Below are 17,099 nucleotides of genomic sequence, written 5' to 3'. Positions count from 1 at the left end.
AGCAGTATCACCTCAGTGTTAGCAGCAGCAAACTTTTCCACTCCCCATCTGCCAGCATTCATTTTCATTCCTGCAGTAGTATACTATGGAAAATATGGGGTCAGGGAGTCCTTTTTTTTTCTTAACTCATTTCTTTCTCTTTTCACCCATAGAGGAAATGTTTCTGTTTCTACAGTATGTCCATTTTCAGTGGCTTGTTTTTCATCAGCAAAGGAAAAAAAGAAAAGGAAAAAAAAGCAGTGGATTTTTTTCTACAGACCTAATGTCTGAGTCTCAGTCAGGAAAAGGGTAATGTACCTTTTTCCAAATGGCATCAGTGTTGCATCTTTCCAGACAGGTTTCTTCTCACAGCCAGTTATAGGAAAAGTAGGATGTCAGTTAAAAATAAACAACTTTTATGCTCTCTATACATAACTGCTCACTTCAAGCTACAGACAAACCTCCTACCAAGCTGCCCTTCTCTGGCCGCTATAACATTTCAAAGTAATTCATGGCAACAAAACTCTTTCTTGTAAATTGGTCAGGCCTTCATCATTTTAGGCCTTGAATCAAGAAATACGGTTAATCAGGACTGCAAAAAACTTTATATCAGGCCCAGTCAGCATGGGTTTATGAAAGGCAGGTCCTGCTTGATAAACCTGATCTGCTTCTACGACAGAGCGACCTGCTTATTGGATGAGGGAAAGAATGTGGATGTTGTCTACCTTGACTTTAGTAAGGCCTTTGACACTGTTTCCCACAGCATTCTCCTGGCAAAACTGGCTGCTCGTGGCTTGGATGGGCACACGCTTCGCTGGGTAAAAAACTGGCTGGATGGCCGGGCCCAAAGAGTTGTGGTGAACGGAGTTAAATCCGGTTGGTGGCCGGTCACAAGTGGTGTCCCCCAGGGCTCGGTTTTGGGGCCACTCCTCTTTAACATCTTTATTGATGATCTAGACGAAGGGATCGAATGCACCCTCAGTAAGTTTGCAGATGACACCAAGTTGGGTGGGAGTGTTGATCTGCTCGAGGGTAGGGAGGCTCTGCAGAGAGATCTGGACAGGCTGGAGCGATGGGCTAAGGCCAACTGTAGGAGTTTCAATAAGGCCAAATGCCAGGTGCTGCACTTCGGCCACAACAACCCCCAGCAGTGCTACAGGCTTGGGGAGGAGTGGCTGGAGAGCTGCCAGTCAGAGAGGGACCTGGGGGTGTTGATTGACAGCCGGCTGAACATGAGCCAGCAGTGTGCCCAGGTGGCCAAGAAGGCCAGTGGTATCCTGGCTTGTATCAGCAATAGCGTGGCCAGCAGGGACAGGGAAGTGATCTTACCCCTGTACTCGGCACTGGTGAGGCCGCACCTCGATTACTGTGTTCAGTTTTGGGCCCCTCACTACAAAAAGGACATTGAATTACTCGAGCGTGTCCAAAGAAGGGCAACGAAGCTGGTGAAGGGTCTGGAGCACATGTCGTACAAGGAGCGGCTGAGGGAACTGGGGTTGTTTAGTCTGGAGAAGAGGAGGCTGAGGGGAGACCTCATCGCCCTCTACAGCTGTCTAACAGGAGGTTGCAGAGAGCTGGGGATGAGTCTTTAATGAAGTAACAAGTGATAGGACAAGAGGTAATGGCCTCAAGTTGTACCAGGGAAGGTTTAGACTGGATATTAGGAAGCATTTCTTTACAGAACGGGTTGTTAGGCGTTGGAATGGGCTGCCCAGGGAGGTGGTGGAGTCTCCACCCCTGGAGGTGTTTAAGAGTAGAGTTGACATAGCGCTTAGGGATATGGTGTAGTTGGGAACTGTCAATGTTAGGTTAATGGTTGGACTAGATGATCTTCAAGGTCTTTTCCAACCTAGATGATTCTGTGATTCTGTGATATCAAGCACATGCTTTTAGAGTTTTTTCAGGAGTGAAACCTAAGTTTACTTCTAGTCAAGAAATATTTATGAAGAGAAACTGATTTGGAGGACTCTCTCTCAAATGTTGACTTCTTAAGAAGACCCTCCTTTTTTAATACCTTTTCAGGAAGAAGGTCATCAACTACTGCACATTTCTCAGGTGCTGGATGCCATCAGAACAAACACTTTTCTCAGAATTATGAAAAAGTACAGTGTCTGTTCAAAGTCTTCTGAACAAATAAAGTTAAAGACCATGAGATGTCATCAAATGGAAAAGAACAGTTTCTTCCCTGAAATCGTTAATTTTGCCTTCATTGTTGTTACGCTCTCTATCAGGAGTAATGTGACATGACCATCTAATCTGTTACAGAAGTCTGGTATTTGAGTGCCAAACCCTTTGAAGGATGATGTGAACAAATGGTTTGAGAGGTCTTGCAAAAAATTATGCAAAAAGGTTCAAGCAGATAAATTAGGGAAGCTCTTGGCATCAACAAATAGAATTAACAAATTCTGGTAGTTTGAGCCATATGGTCTGAAGAGGCTGGCTTGACTATGCAGTGCACTGTTGTAAAAGGCTAATAGCAAAAATAATGCTATAGATCAGGAATCTCCACCAGGCCTCCTGGTTTTTCGACAGGTAGCAGGTCCCACAGAAGTTACTCTCTTTTGTTTTTAAAATACATATACTGTTTTCTCTTGGATAAAGGCAGAGAGGCAGGTTAAAAACTAGGTAAGATAGATCTAAAGCTCAGTGCTTTTCCAATCAAGAAGGGTTCAGGAACTCTGTATATTGTAAAAAACTAAAGAAAGCAGATTAAAATAAAACCAGCTAGTGTCTTTATTCCTAACTGCCCTGGCTATTTTGAGCTGCATATGCCAGCACTGCAGTCTGTAAGGAAAAAGCTAGGTGTAAGTGGCCAGCAGGTACAAAACCACCTGTCTCTAAATGTCTTTTTCTGAGATTTGCCCTCTTGTGACACACCATGTTTCCACGGTGTGCTGCACATTAGGAGGAACACAGAGGCAGAAATAAGCCACAATAAACCATTTTTCAGTTAGCAATAGATTACATCTCTGGCAGCACACAGCAAAAACAAAGTATATTTGAACAAGCTGGCTGCTATACTGGAGGGACAATGCCCTTTGATGAGATGGGATGCAGAGCCATGCTCCATCCTGCTGGCATGTTGGCAGCCACAGGAACACAGTCCTGCCCTTTCTGTCCCTGCAACAGCCCTTATGAGACTGATAGACCTGAAATAATGGGCATCCACCATTTGGTTTAGCATAGTAGCAGGGAAGAGTGTCATGTCAGCAAATTCAAGGTTTCATAGAATCACAGAATGGTTTGGGTTGGAAGGGACCTTAAAGATCACCTAGTCCCAACCCCCCTGCCATGGGCAGGGACACCTTCCACTAGACCAGGTTCCTCAAAGCCCCGTCCAGCCTGGCCTTGAACACTTCCAGGGAGGGGGCAGCCACCACTTCTCTGGGCAACCTGTTCCAGTGTCTCACTGCCCTCACAGTAAAGAGTTTCATCCTTATATCTAACCTAAATCTGCCCTCTTTCAGTTTAAAACCATTTTAAAACCTCTCATCTTATCACTACACTCCCTGATAAAGAGTCCCTCCTCATCTTTCCTGTAGCCCCCTTTAAGAACTGGAAGGCTTCTATAAGGTCTCCCCAGAGTCTTTTCTTCTCCAGGCTGAACAACCCCAACTCTCTCAACCTGTCCTCGTAAGGGAGGTGGTCCAGCCCCCCGATCATCTTTGTGACCCTCCTTTGGACCCACTCGAGCAGGTCCATGTCTTTCTCATGCTGTGGGCCCTTCTTACATTTGACCCACCAAGCCTTGCTAGGTGACCAGTGCCACTGGCTACATCACCCAGGAGCTGCAAAGAGCTCACTGTGCATCCTTGCTGGTCCAGGTCTCTGTTGTAGAAACAGAGAGGGAGAAACAAGAGAAGAAACAAGCTGGAGTGTTTGTGTTACTTGGAGAAATAACACACGTGTCTGAGCTGACCTGGTATTTGTCTCAGAAGATGGCAGGGAGAAGATCACTGCAAGAGAAGGCTTGGGGCTGAGGGGCTAGACACCATTTTTAACACCACTGCTGTCCTGGCCAGTACAAAGTCCCTTTTAACCTATAATACCTCTGTTCCTCACCTGTGACTATGGGGTGCTCATGTTCCCACCCTGCTGTCCTTCTTGCTGTCTATTGAAAGGGCAAGTGTTGATGGTGGAATGGTGTGTCTGCATGCTGGACCCCCTCCTGGAGCTACACCCGCTGGCCCAGGCTCACATGTGGGCAGGGGTGGCCTGCCTGCTCTTCAGCCCCATTGCTGCCGTCTCCCTGCCTGTCACAGGCCACATCCACACTGTTCTTGGGGCTGGGCTGCAACTTGAAGCTGGAAGCAGGCTTTGGGGACAGCCAGCTGCAGCCTGTGTGCCCTCTGTCACCTTTTGGTGAGGCTTTTAGACTCTTTTTTCACACAGTTACTGCTCGCAGCACCAGCAGAGCCAGAGCAGGATGCCAGCATCTATCACCAGCTGAGGCTACAGCTAATGGCATTTACAGTTAAGAATAACAGAAATTAAACTTTATCTGTTACATGTCTTGCACCTAAAATACTTTCATGACACCATATATGCAATCATAAAAACAATCATCTGAATGCCTACACATTCCCCAAACCACTGCGTAAATTCCAAAATGCTGTATAAATATACTTTGTACAGCAGTTGTGGGTGACAGGCAAATTTTTCTCATAACAACGGGCCTGTTGTTTCCTGAGTAACAAATGTATGCCAGAGGCAAGCAGCGAAAAAAGAGATGTTAGAAAAACCTAAGTGCAAACTGGGGGGAAAAGCATGAAGAATAAATAAAAGAGGCCAAGTTAACAACTTCAGTCACTCCACTGACAGGACTATAATTGCAACAGAAGTGAAATTTAACTCAACAAATAGCACTGACAGACAGTGTTTGGCTAGTGTGGGAATTTATCTGACAGCTGCAGAACGGTTCCTTGAACAGCTAATCATGACCATACATTTCCATGAGCCAGGCTTTGGCCCCCCAGCTTTGCTCCTGCTCGCACACATCCCAAGGCTGAGCTTTCACTTTGCATTGTAGGTTGGGATGAAAGCCCCAGCTGATGATGGATTTAGTCCAAGTGCTCCAAGAACACTGGTGCTGAAAGGGTTGTAAACTCAGCAAGCTACTAGACAAGGGCTGTTTCTGTTTTTCTGAAGCAAAAGGGGTTTTCATGATTTTGATAATGGTTTCAGTAAGACTACCAGTACAATCTTTCTTGTAAAACTTACCCAAAACAATCTAAAAACTTTTTGCTTTGGCTGCCTTAAGCAAAACTGGTTTCAGCTCCTTTAAATAACTTTTTTCCTTATTTTTTGCAAAAATAGGTGAGTTTTTTGATCCTCTCTAAAAATGTAGTTTTCTATAGAATCGGGAGAATGTTCCCAGTTCTGTAAGCACTTGTTACCTGGTGGTGCCTTACTATCAAGTCCAGTCCCATAAAAGTCCACAAAACTGTTCATAGCATAAATATTTACAGCACCAACTTCACAGTTTTCTGGGAAGGTTCCTAAATGTATCTGTGTGGATCACAGCTGGTCTAAGGTAACATGGTCCCTCTAGCCACATAGGTGTGACTGGTTTTCAAATCTGGCATAACTGTTCAATGAACAATAGAAATTTCCTGTGTCAGAAGTGCTCCAAAGTGAATAAAAGAATCGAAAAACTATATATCTTTTTTTTCATTTTGCTCAGTCAGCAAATGAAAGCCTGCAGCACTACCTTGTATTCATGGAGGTTCTCGTGCACATGGATTAGGAACACACTTTCCTGAAACATCGTATTCTGCACAGTACAGTTTTCCTTTTTGTAGTTATTCATCCTGCTATTTGTGCACACATGGGAAAAATGTGGGAGCCCCAAGGTGGGCAAAACCACAGTGCTCTGTTCCCAGGAATCCCAAGAAACCACTGTGGACTGCAGAGCAAACACCTGTACCCTCTTCTAAAGGCCTCCCAAGGCTGCATTTGTGCTCACTCTTCTTGTTCTTGCCCTTTCCGCTGCCCCCGGGACAGGGTAACCACTTGACACATGTGTGTGATGAAGAAGTAGATGGTACCCTTGACTCAAGTAAAATCTGTGACTGTGAGGAGCCACTTGGTCTGAGGACTCAGCCCTTCCCTTCCTCAGGCCTCATCCATGGAGGCAGCCCTGGTCCCCTCAAAGGATGGGACAGGCTTCAGCCCCACTTGGGCCAAGAGCTGGAGCTCTGCAGGCCCTGCACAGACCTCTCTGCTTCGCGGGGAGCTTTGCAACAGGCATGCTTGGTGTGATACTACAGCGTGCACAAGATGCTGCCACCAGCCTCTGGACTCCCTCAGGTCTGGCACCATGGCATCCCTTCTGCTGTGCTGCCAAAGGAGTCCAGTGTCCCCTCCAAGAGGATGAAGACAGAGCACATAAGCCACAGTGCACTTTCCATGCATTATGGTGTGCTTTCATGTCCAGTGATTTACAAAACCAGCAGAGCAGAAGAGCGGGCAGTATATGAAACACAAATGACTAAGAAACTTAACAGTTTTCAACTTACATTTTTATAGCTGTGATCTCTTCCTCTAAGTTGTGGATACAAAACTGTGACACTGGATAACTACCACTGTAAAAGCTTGACAGAGTATTGACAAAACAACAACAACAACAAAGGGGGAGTAACTGGTACTTAATGATTTAGTATAATTAAGACACAGTCCTGGCTTATTTTTCAGCCTGATGGACATACTGAGTCCATTTACTAATGGTTTCACATGCCTGAAAATTAGGAACCAATTTATTACAGAGAGCATCTTTTGAACCACGTATTTATTTTTCATACAACGCTAGTGTCGAGCCCCAGGTGATTACTCCAGCTTTAGCTCACATTCCCACACTGGATTCGGATAACATGTAGGAGTCATGACACGAATTCATAAAATTTACACAGATGCTAGCAATGTTAGCTGCATTACTTTCCACCCCAGAGAGTCCCTGATGACAAGCAGGGGAGTGACCCCCTGCCCCAGCCCACTTGTGAAGACCAGGTGTGATTGAGGAGCCATCTCTACCACGTGCATGTCTCACTGCTCCACTCTCAGAGGTCTTTTCTCAGCCACAGCAAAAATGCTTGTGCATCACCCTGAAAGCTGAGCTGCACCACTCCCATGTCCTTCCCCCCACCCCCCCACCCCCAACCCCCGAAGGGATGGAGATTCCCCTGGGGAGGTTGTTGATGGTTTGCACTACACAAAAGGGCTGGGAAGGCCCCCTAGACACTAGCCAGGGGGGTCAGGCAAGGACGAGGTGACATGTTGTGGGCAGCACACAAATGAGGAGAAAAGCAATATCTCCATGCTGAAGCTGCTGAGCAGGGGTGCTCCCCCAGCCACTGCCATTCCTCCTGCTCCCCACACGGAGGAAGAGGTGCAAGGGCACTGGGCCCATGGCCACTTTCTTGGCTCTGCCATCAACTGCAGCTAGTCTTAGAAACTTGGATATGCCCTGCATGCCTGGGGGCATTCCTAAAAGATCCTTCTATTGTGGGTGGTGTTTTCTGGAGTCAAAGGTCTAGTATCCAGGGGATATGGTGGGAACTGAGGGCTGTGGAGCTCTTCTGGTACACCGACGCAGGCTCCAGTTACCAGCTTGGCATGTCCAGCCATGGAGGTGTTCCTGCACTGAGCACCTCTTACGCACCAGTCTGGGCAAACAGCAAGGATGCGTGCTGCACAGCAGCCCTCTCTGTCAAGCACAAGGGACTGTGGGCAGTGACAGAGCTGAGAGCCTGCTCTCCATGAGGATGCAAATGCACAGCGTTAACAGCTTGTTTATTCATGCTGGATCATTCTAATTTCTCTTGGAGAAGCCAGATGTCCTAACAAACCATCAGTGCAGAAGTTCTCATATCAGCAATGGAATTAGCCAAGTCTGTTCTTTAACAACCTGTATGCTATTGCAATGGACCCTTGGATGTTTTGGCAACCAGGTACAAACAGCCAAAATCAGTAAGCAAGTCTCTGCTCTTTTCCCACCTCTTGCATCCATACTGCAGGTGTCCTGATGCCTTTGCTTCCCTGCTGGCAGGAGCCCTTTCACTCTGCAATTTCTTCCGTGCGAACCCAAGGCTGTGCTCACAAGTCTGCCCATGAACTCTGCAAACCAGTCTTGCTTGGTCTGACCTCCAATCTTTGTGAAGGTCCTGCGAGTCTCAGAGATGATTTGGATCACAAAACCTTCATCCACAAAACTCTACTGTGATTGCCTTCCCAACTGTACCAGCATTTGTACCTCCTGACATACTCAGGGGCTTGCTCAGGTGCATTGCTCCCTTCCCGGTCTTCTACAGGGAGGTCAGAGGTTTGTTCTCCACTTTGCAGTCTGAGCTTGGAAACAAGAATAGGCAAGAAAAAACTAATGTCAATTACTTTCAAACAGTTCAGATCAGAATATCAGCAAAGGAAAGCTCAAAGCTACTTTTCTCTTTCTGCTGCTGCCTGAAGGACTCAGAGCAGGCAATCCCAGTGCTTCTCTCAGCCTGAGAAAAAGCCCCAGTGTGAAGACTGTGGAGGTAGTGATGATCCCCAGACAGGGTGCAGCTTCAGAAGATTAACCCCCAAAAACTTTAGACTGTAATGGTAAGGATTTGGCATCACCATTAGAGCTCTGGAATAGGAGTCCTGTAATGGTGTTGGTGTCAAACCAAACCTTGCAGTTAACAGAGGTGAAGGTTACTGGGTTTTATCCTTTATCATCTTGTCCCAGCTGAGAGTGAAATCCCATGTAACCTTGTCAGATGAATCAAACACTTCCAGCTGCCACTCAAGCATGGCTAAATACCTCAGGGATGCAACCCTGATGGGCTGCAACATGCTTTTCTAAGCTGTGATGTGACCAGAAGTCAGTATTAGAGCATGTAAGGAGATAAAGAAAGCAAAGAATGCAGGCCTTACAAAATGCTAAGGGGGCGTGACTTTCCACAGCCTGGCACGTCACCATGCATCTAAGTTTAAAGAGGGTACCAAATACCACTCTATCAGGATGGCTTGACTTTCAGTTACTGTTGAGAATGATGAAACCAGAGAAACAGAGTTGGGGGGTGGTTTTCAGAAAATAAACATATTTGTCTCCCCTCCCTTCTGTCTCTCACCCCATGTTTCTGCAGGTAGGATTAAGAATTTGAAGATCTCTGTTCTCATGTGCTAGATTCTCCTCTGCAGCATCTTTCCCAGAGTGAAGGTTACTCACAAGGATAAAGGAAACAGTCACAGCCAGATAGGACCTCTAATCTCTGCTCTTGTGCTGAAAACATGCATTATTTTCCTTTTTGTGTGATTTCTGTTTTATATGACAGGCAGATATTTGGTGACAAGACAGTTGCAGTGAGTTATCCCATTTTGGGAAACAGATGAATAGAGAAAATGCCATACTCAGTCGCTTACAACACATGATGTACAGCAGTGATCATCAGGAACAGGAACATTTGTTACTCTAAAAGCTCATACTTTAGAATCAAATCACTGGTTTTATCTTGTGCCTAATGTGAATGATAACAAAAATAATAATTCCTTTTTTTTACACTACAAATCAGCTCCACTGAAAACATCTCATGTTCAGCTTCTTTTTGGAGCGTTGTTTTAAAGACTGCAAGGGGAACATAAAACACATCCAAACCATCTGCTCATCAACATTTCATCTCTTTTGCTCTAATCTCCTCACATATAGGAAAATTACGCAGCTGTCTGTCTCAATACATGGACATATGGGATCTCAAACATGCAAGGATTTGTGATAGTCTTTCTGCTGCCAAAAAATTCCTGTGCACATTACCTGATTAAACCTTATCCTTCTCTGCAACAGAAAAACTACCTGTGCTGGGAGAGTCAGATCATGGGATTTACACTAATAAATGATGATCCAACTTCATGTCAAGCATTTATCTTCTTCTAATAAAACTTTTTTGGATTTCAACAGATAAAACCATAATAAAGCCTTTTTAGGTGACACTTAAGATATTGGTTCTTCAGCCAAAGTTAACAGAAACAAAGACTGTGGAAATAAAAAATTCTTTTTCTGAGAGAATATATGAAAAACATAATGCAAACTGGATATGACTACTATATCACCAGTAAGATAAAAGCCAAACCTGTATATGGTTTGTCCAGAAACCTGTCCTGCCCTACTTTAAAATAGCAAAAGACTTGCATTAAAGTGATTTGTTAAGTTCTGAAACTCATTACAATGAAAAAGCCTTTCCAAGACTAACAAGTAAGCCACCCACTTCCATAGGTCCCAGAACCTTATCTCTGCAGCTATTGCTAGACCAAAGGGAGAACTGTTTCTTGCCTTTCAGAGGCTTATGTAGCATCCCCAATGGCAGCAAAGAGTTAAAAAACAGACACTCATGCCTCCAGTTTAGAGGCCAAAAATTACTTCACATTCTTGGGAGTAAACTAATTGCCAGATGCATATGAGAGTAGATCCATGTGTAAAAACAGAGTACAGAAACATTCCTAATTAGTGAAGGGCTGTACAGTCAAAGCACCCATACTGCCCAAGGTTCCTGCAGGACCTACCAAAATATCCAGCTCACCCAGCCCAGCCATTAAGTTAGCTATCTGCAGTCAGTATAAATGCAAATTTGTTAACAACAGAGGTTCTTGCTCTGTAGGCAAGGCTGTGATGGCTTCAGGTTCCTTTCTGAACAAAAGCCAGGGAGCAGGGTGAGGAAGGCTGTGCCCCACTGTGCTTTTCATAGCATAGTGGTACCATAGGGTCAAGCACGAGGCAGACCCACACTGGACCCATGGGACAGGATTCGGGTCAGACCTGGAGGTCAGGTAGCAGGTCTGAGAGCTGAGCTGCATCAGGGCACTGCCCCGTGCGCTGGGGGCTGCTAACTGGCACCTCTGCATCCCGCTTCACTGATGGCTGTGAGCCTTCCCACAGCGTCCCCATGTCCTCTCAGGCTTCACCTCCTCGCTTTGGGTCATCCAGGTGGATGTTCAGTGACTTTCTCCAGGGGAAGGGGAGGTTGGTGTCTGTCGGGGGAGGCAGTGAGGAGATAAAGTCACAGGTGAGGGACAAACCTGCCTGAAACACTTCTAGCCCCACCACTTGTACAAAGTCGTTAGCCAGGTGCCTTTCTCCTCCATCTGTGTTCCCCTCACCTGCCCAGAGGAGAACTGTGGCTTCAAGGAGGGAACAGCAAGAGCTCTTGCGGCTGCCTTTTCCCTCAGGCTTTGTTTTCTGTTTGAATTCGCCTGCCTTCAGTTTCCAGCCTTCCATTCCTGTTATTCAACAGGATTAAATAACTCTTCATGATCCTGGATTTTCTCCCTGAGCAGGAATTCAGAGGCTATAAGCAAGCTGCTTTCAGATTGTTTTCCTTGTTAAGTTGTGCTAAATTTACCGAGGCTGAAGACACTCGCAGTAAGGGATTTGCTTCTGTACTCAATTGTCTTGTGTGTCCCTTTCCTCCAGGTGTCTCAGTTTTGTCAGAACCTCTAAAAAATTTGTATGCCATCTTCCAAGATGAGCCCGTTTGTCCAGTGTCCTGAGACAACCTCACCTCTCTTCATTTGTGATCCAGACATGTTTAATTAAAGCAAGGGCACAGAGAAAACATTTGATTTATCTTTATCACTCTGATTGATTTAGTGCCATCCACAAGGGCACTAAATGGGACCTGGACAGGTATAAAAGGAGGAGATTTAGTTTAGATTAACATTAGCTTTTCTTGCCACAGTGGAAACTGCAAAATTTGTTGGGGCAGCTGGTCCTCTGTAGTCCTGCAATCCTCCTCCAGAAGTGCCATTCCCAGCCCCCTGCTCCACCTCAGATAAGTCAGTCCTGAGTTACCCCTTCTACAGAATTTAACTACTTTCAGTCCCACCGAAATGCGATGCTCATCACCCCACTGCAAGTGCCATTGCAATGATCTGTGGTATCCAGGCAGGCAGAAATCCACCCCAGACATGACTTGCAGCAGCAATTCCCTTGTCACACTTTTTGCCCTGTGCCATTGCTTCCAGCAAACTCCTGAACTAAATCCTGACCTGATGTGCAAGCATACTCTTTTCTCATACTGGCTGTTTTATGAATGTCATCATAAGCTCATCTGTGGGAGCATAGTTATAGCTGCACCAACATCATTGCTATGGCTTCACAATAATCACCTTACACAATGGCAGAGGCTGGAAGGCCCCTCTGGAGATCACCCTCTGGAGAGTCATCCAGCTCAGAGCACAACCAGCTGGAGCAGTCTACTCAGGGCCACATCCAGTCTTGAAGATCTCTGAAGACAGAGACTCCACAGCCTCTCTGGGCAACCTGTGCCTGTGTTTGACCACCCTCCTAAGGCATCCCAGCAAGCTTTTAGCCTTCTTTGCCATGAGGGCACATTTCATGATCAACTTGTTGCCACCAATGCAGTGAGTTGAAAGCCTGCAGGGCTTTCTCTGCAGACCTCCTTTCCAGATGGTCAGCACCCAGCCTTTGCTGGTGTCTGGGCTTGTTCCTTCCCAGGGCAGGACTTTGCATTTCCTTTTGTTGAACTTGATGATGAACCTGTCAGCCCATTCACCAGTCTATGGAAGTCCCTCTGGATGTCAGCACAGCCCTCTGGTACCAAACACAACCACACTGAAATGCCAACACTTACGTAACTTGCCTTAGTGATCCCCACAAATTAACTGTTTGGGCAAAGGCAAATTCCAGCATAAGAACAAATGCAACACCCATTCCCAATGTCTGTTAAATTTGGATTTCCTGATGTCTGTTAGTTCCTGCTTAGCCCATGGAAGACATTATATGCAAATTTTCTTGCATCTTTTTCCCACTTGTGTATGTCTGGTAGACAGGCACAGTGGAGCACCCTGGAGAAAATAAGTGTAAGAATAATGGAAAATGAGGCACAAACTGGAACTATGGAGCTCTGATTCAGTTTTGGGGAAGGGTTTTGGGAGAGGCAGGAAAGTAGAGTGGGAGGTGTGGACCTTCTGTAGAGGTTGCTGATTGTGACCCAGTAAATGACAAGTGGTGGTGCAGTGAGCATACCTAATTCTGCCCCTAACAGTCTGCCTCTGAAACAATTAAAATGCTGCAGTGTTTATGGCAGAGGCCAATCCTGAAACAGACAGGCAAGTCTAATAGGGCCAGACAAGTCCAAAAATTACTTCTTGGACTCAGTGTCCAAAATCAATCTTCTGGGACAAGCTGGCTCCTCACACCTCTTCATGACTCTTGGAGTGCATTACTTTTTCCTGTTTCTTTTAAAATAAAGCCAACTAGACAGTTCCCAGGGGTGCAGAGCAGGACTCAAAATGCTGAGCAAATGTAAATGCCTGCCAAGGTGTGTGTTGATCTGGTGGGACCATGGTCCAGGATTCCCACTTCTCTTCTACTTCAACAGAACTCTTTTCAATCTAACAGTTAGGATTATTCAGTTATTCCAACTTGCATGTGCTGTAATGGCACCCCCAAAGCTGCAGTAAGACTCGGGACTTCTCTGGGAGAAGACCTGCATCCTGGCCCAGAAAATTTAAATAAAGAGAAGTCCATGTTTGTCTCTTTGGTGACAAACTTCCCTAGCAGATTCAGCATGTAACAGCATGAATCATTGCTCAGTGTACTCTGAGCTCATGCCATTGGTAGCCAACCACATGATTTCTTAATCTAATATAATGAAATCAATGGAATAATAGGAAACCCTTTCATTTTTGACAGCACAAACACCAGCTGATTTCATTGTGTGCTGGCAAGCAGAGCTATTAGCTGTCAAAACAAACCAAAACAAAAAATTGCTACAGAATAGAAAAATAGTTTTCTAATAATCAAACATTCAGGTTGGGTGAAGATAAAGGTTTAAAAATCCTCTTTTTACTTGAAGTTTCTGATGCCTTCCTCCCTCTTTTTCTCTCTTTCACACATGCACACATACTCACACATCATGTTTCAGCTTGTGACCCCACTCTCCCAAAGCGTGAACATAATACAGAAAAATTGTAAATGTAAATCAAAAACCTATCAGAGATGTTTGATGTGCTTTCTCTCATCTGAGACACAATGGTGATCCGATATGTAAAAATGTCTTTTCTTCATCTAAATGACTTGCTTTCTCACCAAAATGCTTAGGAGAACAGTTTTGGTGGCTGTGGTAGGAACATTCCTGTAAGAAAAAATTTCAGTCCTTGAAAAACCATCCTGAATACCTTGTTTTCTGAAACAGAAACAGCAAGTCATGCAAAGGATTGTGGGAGCCAGCAGACTCTGGGTACCAAGTGCAGAGAAGTCCCTGCTGAAAAGGAGGAATAATTTTATCATGTGGAGGAAATGTGGTGCTCCTGTTGTCTCCCGCTAGCTGCAAGGAAGCAGAATGCCCCTCTGGCATGTTCTGTGCTGGGGATGACGCCGCATGCTGCACTGCTCTCCAAACCCAGGATGACATAGTCTTCCCAAGGCTCTACTGTGGGAAACTGGAAAGAAAATACCAAAGCTCTTTTCTTCACAGACATGGGGGAAAAGACAGGAAAATCAGAGCACTTGTTGTCAGCATTCTTCTGCTTGTAGATCCTTCAAAAACATAAAAAAATCTTCTAGCACTGCCAAGGAAAGAATCCAAGAAGGAACATGGGCTGCTTTTAAAGACTTCACACAAGTTGTCAGCCACCTTTGCATAATGGCAGAGGAGCCAAGACCTTCAGCTTGGTTGTTTCCCCAAATTTCTTCATCCCTTATGATTTCAGCCTTCAGAGGCATCCCTGAGTCTAGTTTACATCAGCACAGTCACATTTTCAGATAAACCATCCCTAAGGTCCAGGTGAGAGCAAGCAACATCTGCGAATCAGATAGGCTTAATTAGATTTGTGGTACATCTTCTCCCTACAGCCACCACATTAAGGATATTTCAGTTCGTAGGGGAACCTGATGCAATGAGAAGACTTGGATCAAAGGGAAAGCAAATGCATCTGCTGGAGAAGTGTAATTTGGCAACAACTTTATTTTGCCAACAAGCAAGGGCATCTCTTCTGAGAGACTGAGAACAGGTTCTCTTGTGCTATGACAGAAATTGTTCTGTGCTTGCTGATTTGTGAGATGCTCATGAGACAGATGAAGTTACTGGACAGAATGGTTGGCAGTCTACAGGGCTTGGTACAGAGCAGTAGGAGAGCAGGACATGCCGCTCTAGGGACGCATGTGGAAGCTGTGCAATGCACCTTGCATATGGGATTACTGAAGAATATCTGGTTAGGATCACAGAGTCCAAGCTGTTGTGCATGAGTGGCTGTTTGAAATAAGTAAGTGTTGTACATCCCCTCACAGTGATTGCCTCACAAGCTGTTGTTGAGAGGGAAATGTAAGCATGCTGTGTTTGAGTTAGTTTTCAGAGGGTTAGCTGAGTGCTCTGGCACCAGCAGCCCAAAATACATTTGGTGTGCGTGCTTAGCTTACAGCGTGGCTGTTCCAGGGCTACGTATGTTACTAAATAACTTTCCCATTGTTTCACTGGTTACATTGCTCTCAATATTTGGCTTGGCTTTTGTTTTATGTCCCAGTCCCTTTAAAGACTGTCTAATGGAAAACGCATAGCCCTCTCCTGAATCTAACTTAAAAGAGCCCTTTTTGTCCATACTTCTGTGAATCTCTTACCTGTAGAAAAATACCTGTCTTACCTATAAAAAAATACTTACTCTCATGGCTTCAAAAAGAAAAGTTTAAGGAGGGGCTGTAAATTTTATTATATCTAGAATAGCCTGTATACAGGTCCTCTCTACAGGATCACTTTGTACACAGGAAAAGGTCCAGCTGATGACAGAAGCTTGTGCAGGCTGTCCACAGAGCTGGGCACCTGGCAAGGTGCAGGTTGTGGCTGATGTGGCAGGAGGTGCACATCTGGGGGGCTGCAGGACCCCAGACATGCTCCTGCAGCATTCCTGCAGGACACCTGGAATTAACTGCTCTCAGCCCCTCACAGTTGTAAGCTGCTTACCACCGGCAGGCAGCGTCCTGCCCCACAGGGCTCCCAGACTGTGCTGAGGTCTGCACTTGGCAGCAATGGCATGACACTGCTCCTGCCCCACTCCTGCCTGCCGCTGCTGCTGGCAGCTGAGCTCAGGGGCAGCCAGCAACTCTGTTTCAGGCTAGGCCTGAAATTTTCTGCTACCCTAGGCCTTGGGCACAGCTCGGAGGGTCTTATGACCCCAGCTCCAGGGTCACCTACACAGTCAACTGTCCCAAAATGGACACCCATGCTGTTGGTGTGGCATGCCAGCTGGCATGGGAGCCAAAAATCTGTATCTTTAGGACTTCCAGACCCTGCTCATCCTACCTGGTGACTTCCAGTGGAGCTAGGGAAACCTGGAGCATCCAAGTGACTTAGGCAGATTGAAGCCCAGGTTGTGTGGCTTGCAGTCTCCCAGTTCACCATCACCAAGACTGACTGGGAACTGGGGACTGGGAGCCTGAAAGCTCCACCATCGCCTCGCTAGGGGAGCAGGGAAAGAAGTTGGGCATTTGGGAGCTTAGGGTCCTGCAACTACAGGAGCTTCAGCTCTCTGGAAACCACTGGGTAGGCTGCCAAGAATTGAGGAGGCCATTCAGCATCCTGGCAAGAGAAGAAATGAGCCTATTAGCACCCCAGAGGCTGTCACGGTGACTTGGCAGGACTCTGCAGCAGCACCTTGCTGCAAGTGAGCTGCCTGCACAACACATACGGGGGTGAGCCTGGCTAGAAGGATTTGTGGGGAACTGAGGAGATGGACTCCTTCTCCCAAGCATTAAGAAGTACACTCCTGCAGCTATCCCAAAGCAAGGCACAGGAGACACTTAAAACACAAGTCTCGCAGACGGTGATGGGGGTGTTGCTGGGCCCTGATCTTGGGGGACATAGCACACACTGGTTCACTATGCTGCCAAGAGCATGGTGCTGAGACAAGGTGCTCTGCATGTGAGCCCATGCTGCAGCTTCCCCGCTCCACACTCTTACATGACCTGCACTTCTCTATCCGCTGCTCTGCACCTTTTGGAGCAGACCTTCTGGGGGAGGTCTGAAAAGAAACCCACTCTTTTCTCCTGAAAAAAGGAAGATTCCCATCCATGTTTCCTGAATGGGGGCAGGTCCCTTTGCCCTCTTGCAGAGCTGTGCCAGGGATCCTGCTCTGTT

The sequence above is a fragment of the Strix aluco genome, chromosome 3 (genome assembly GCF_031877795.1).
Source record: "Strix aluco isolate bStrAlu1 chromosome 3, bStrAlu1.hap1, whole genome shotgun sequence".
In the NCBI taxonomy this organism is placed as follows: Eukaryota; Metazoa; Chordata; class Aves; order Strigiformes; family Strigidae; genus Strix; species Strix aluco.
This window is presented reverse-complemented; position numbering follows the sequence as displayed.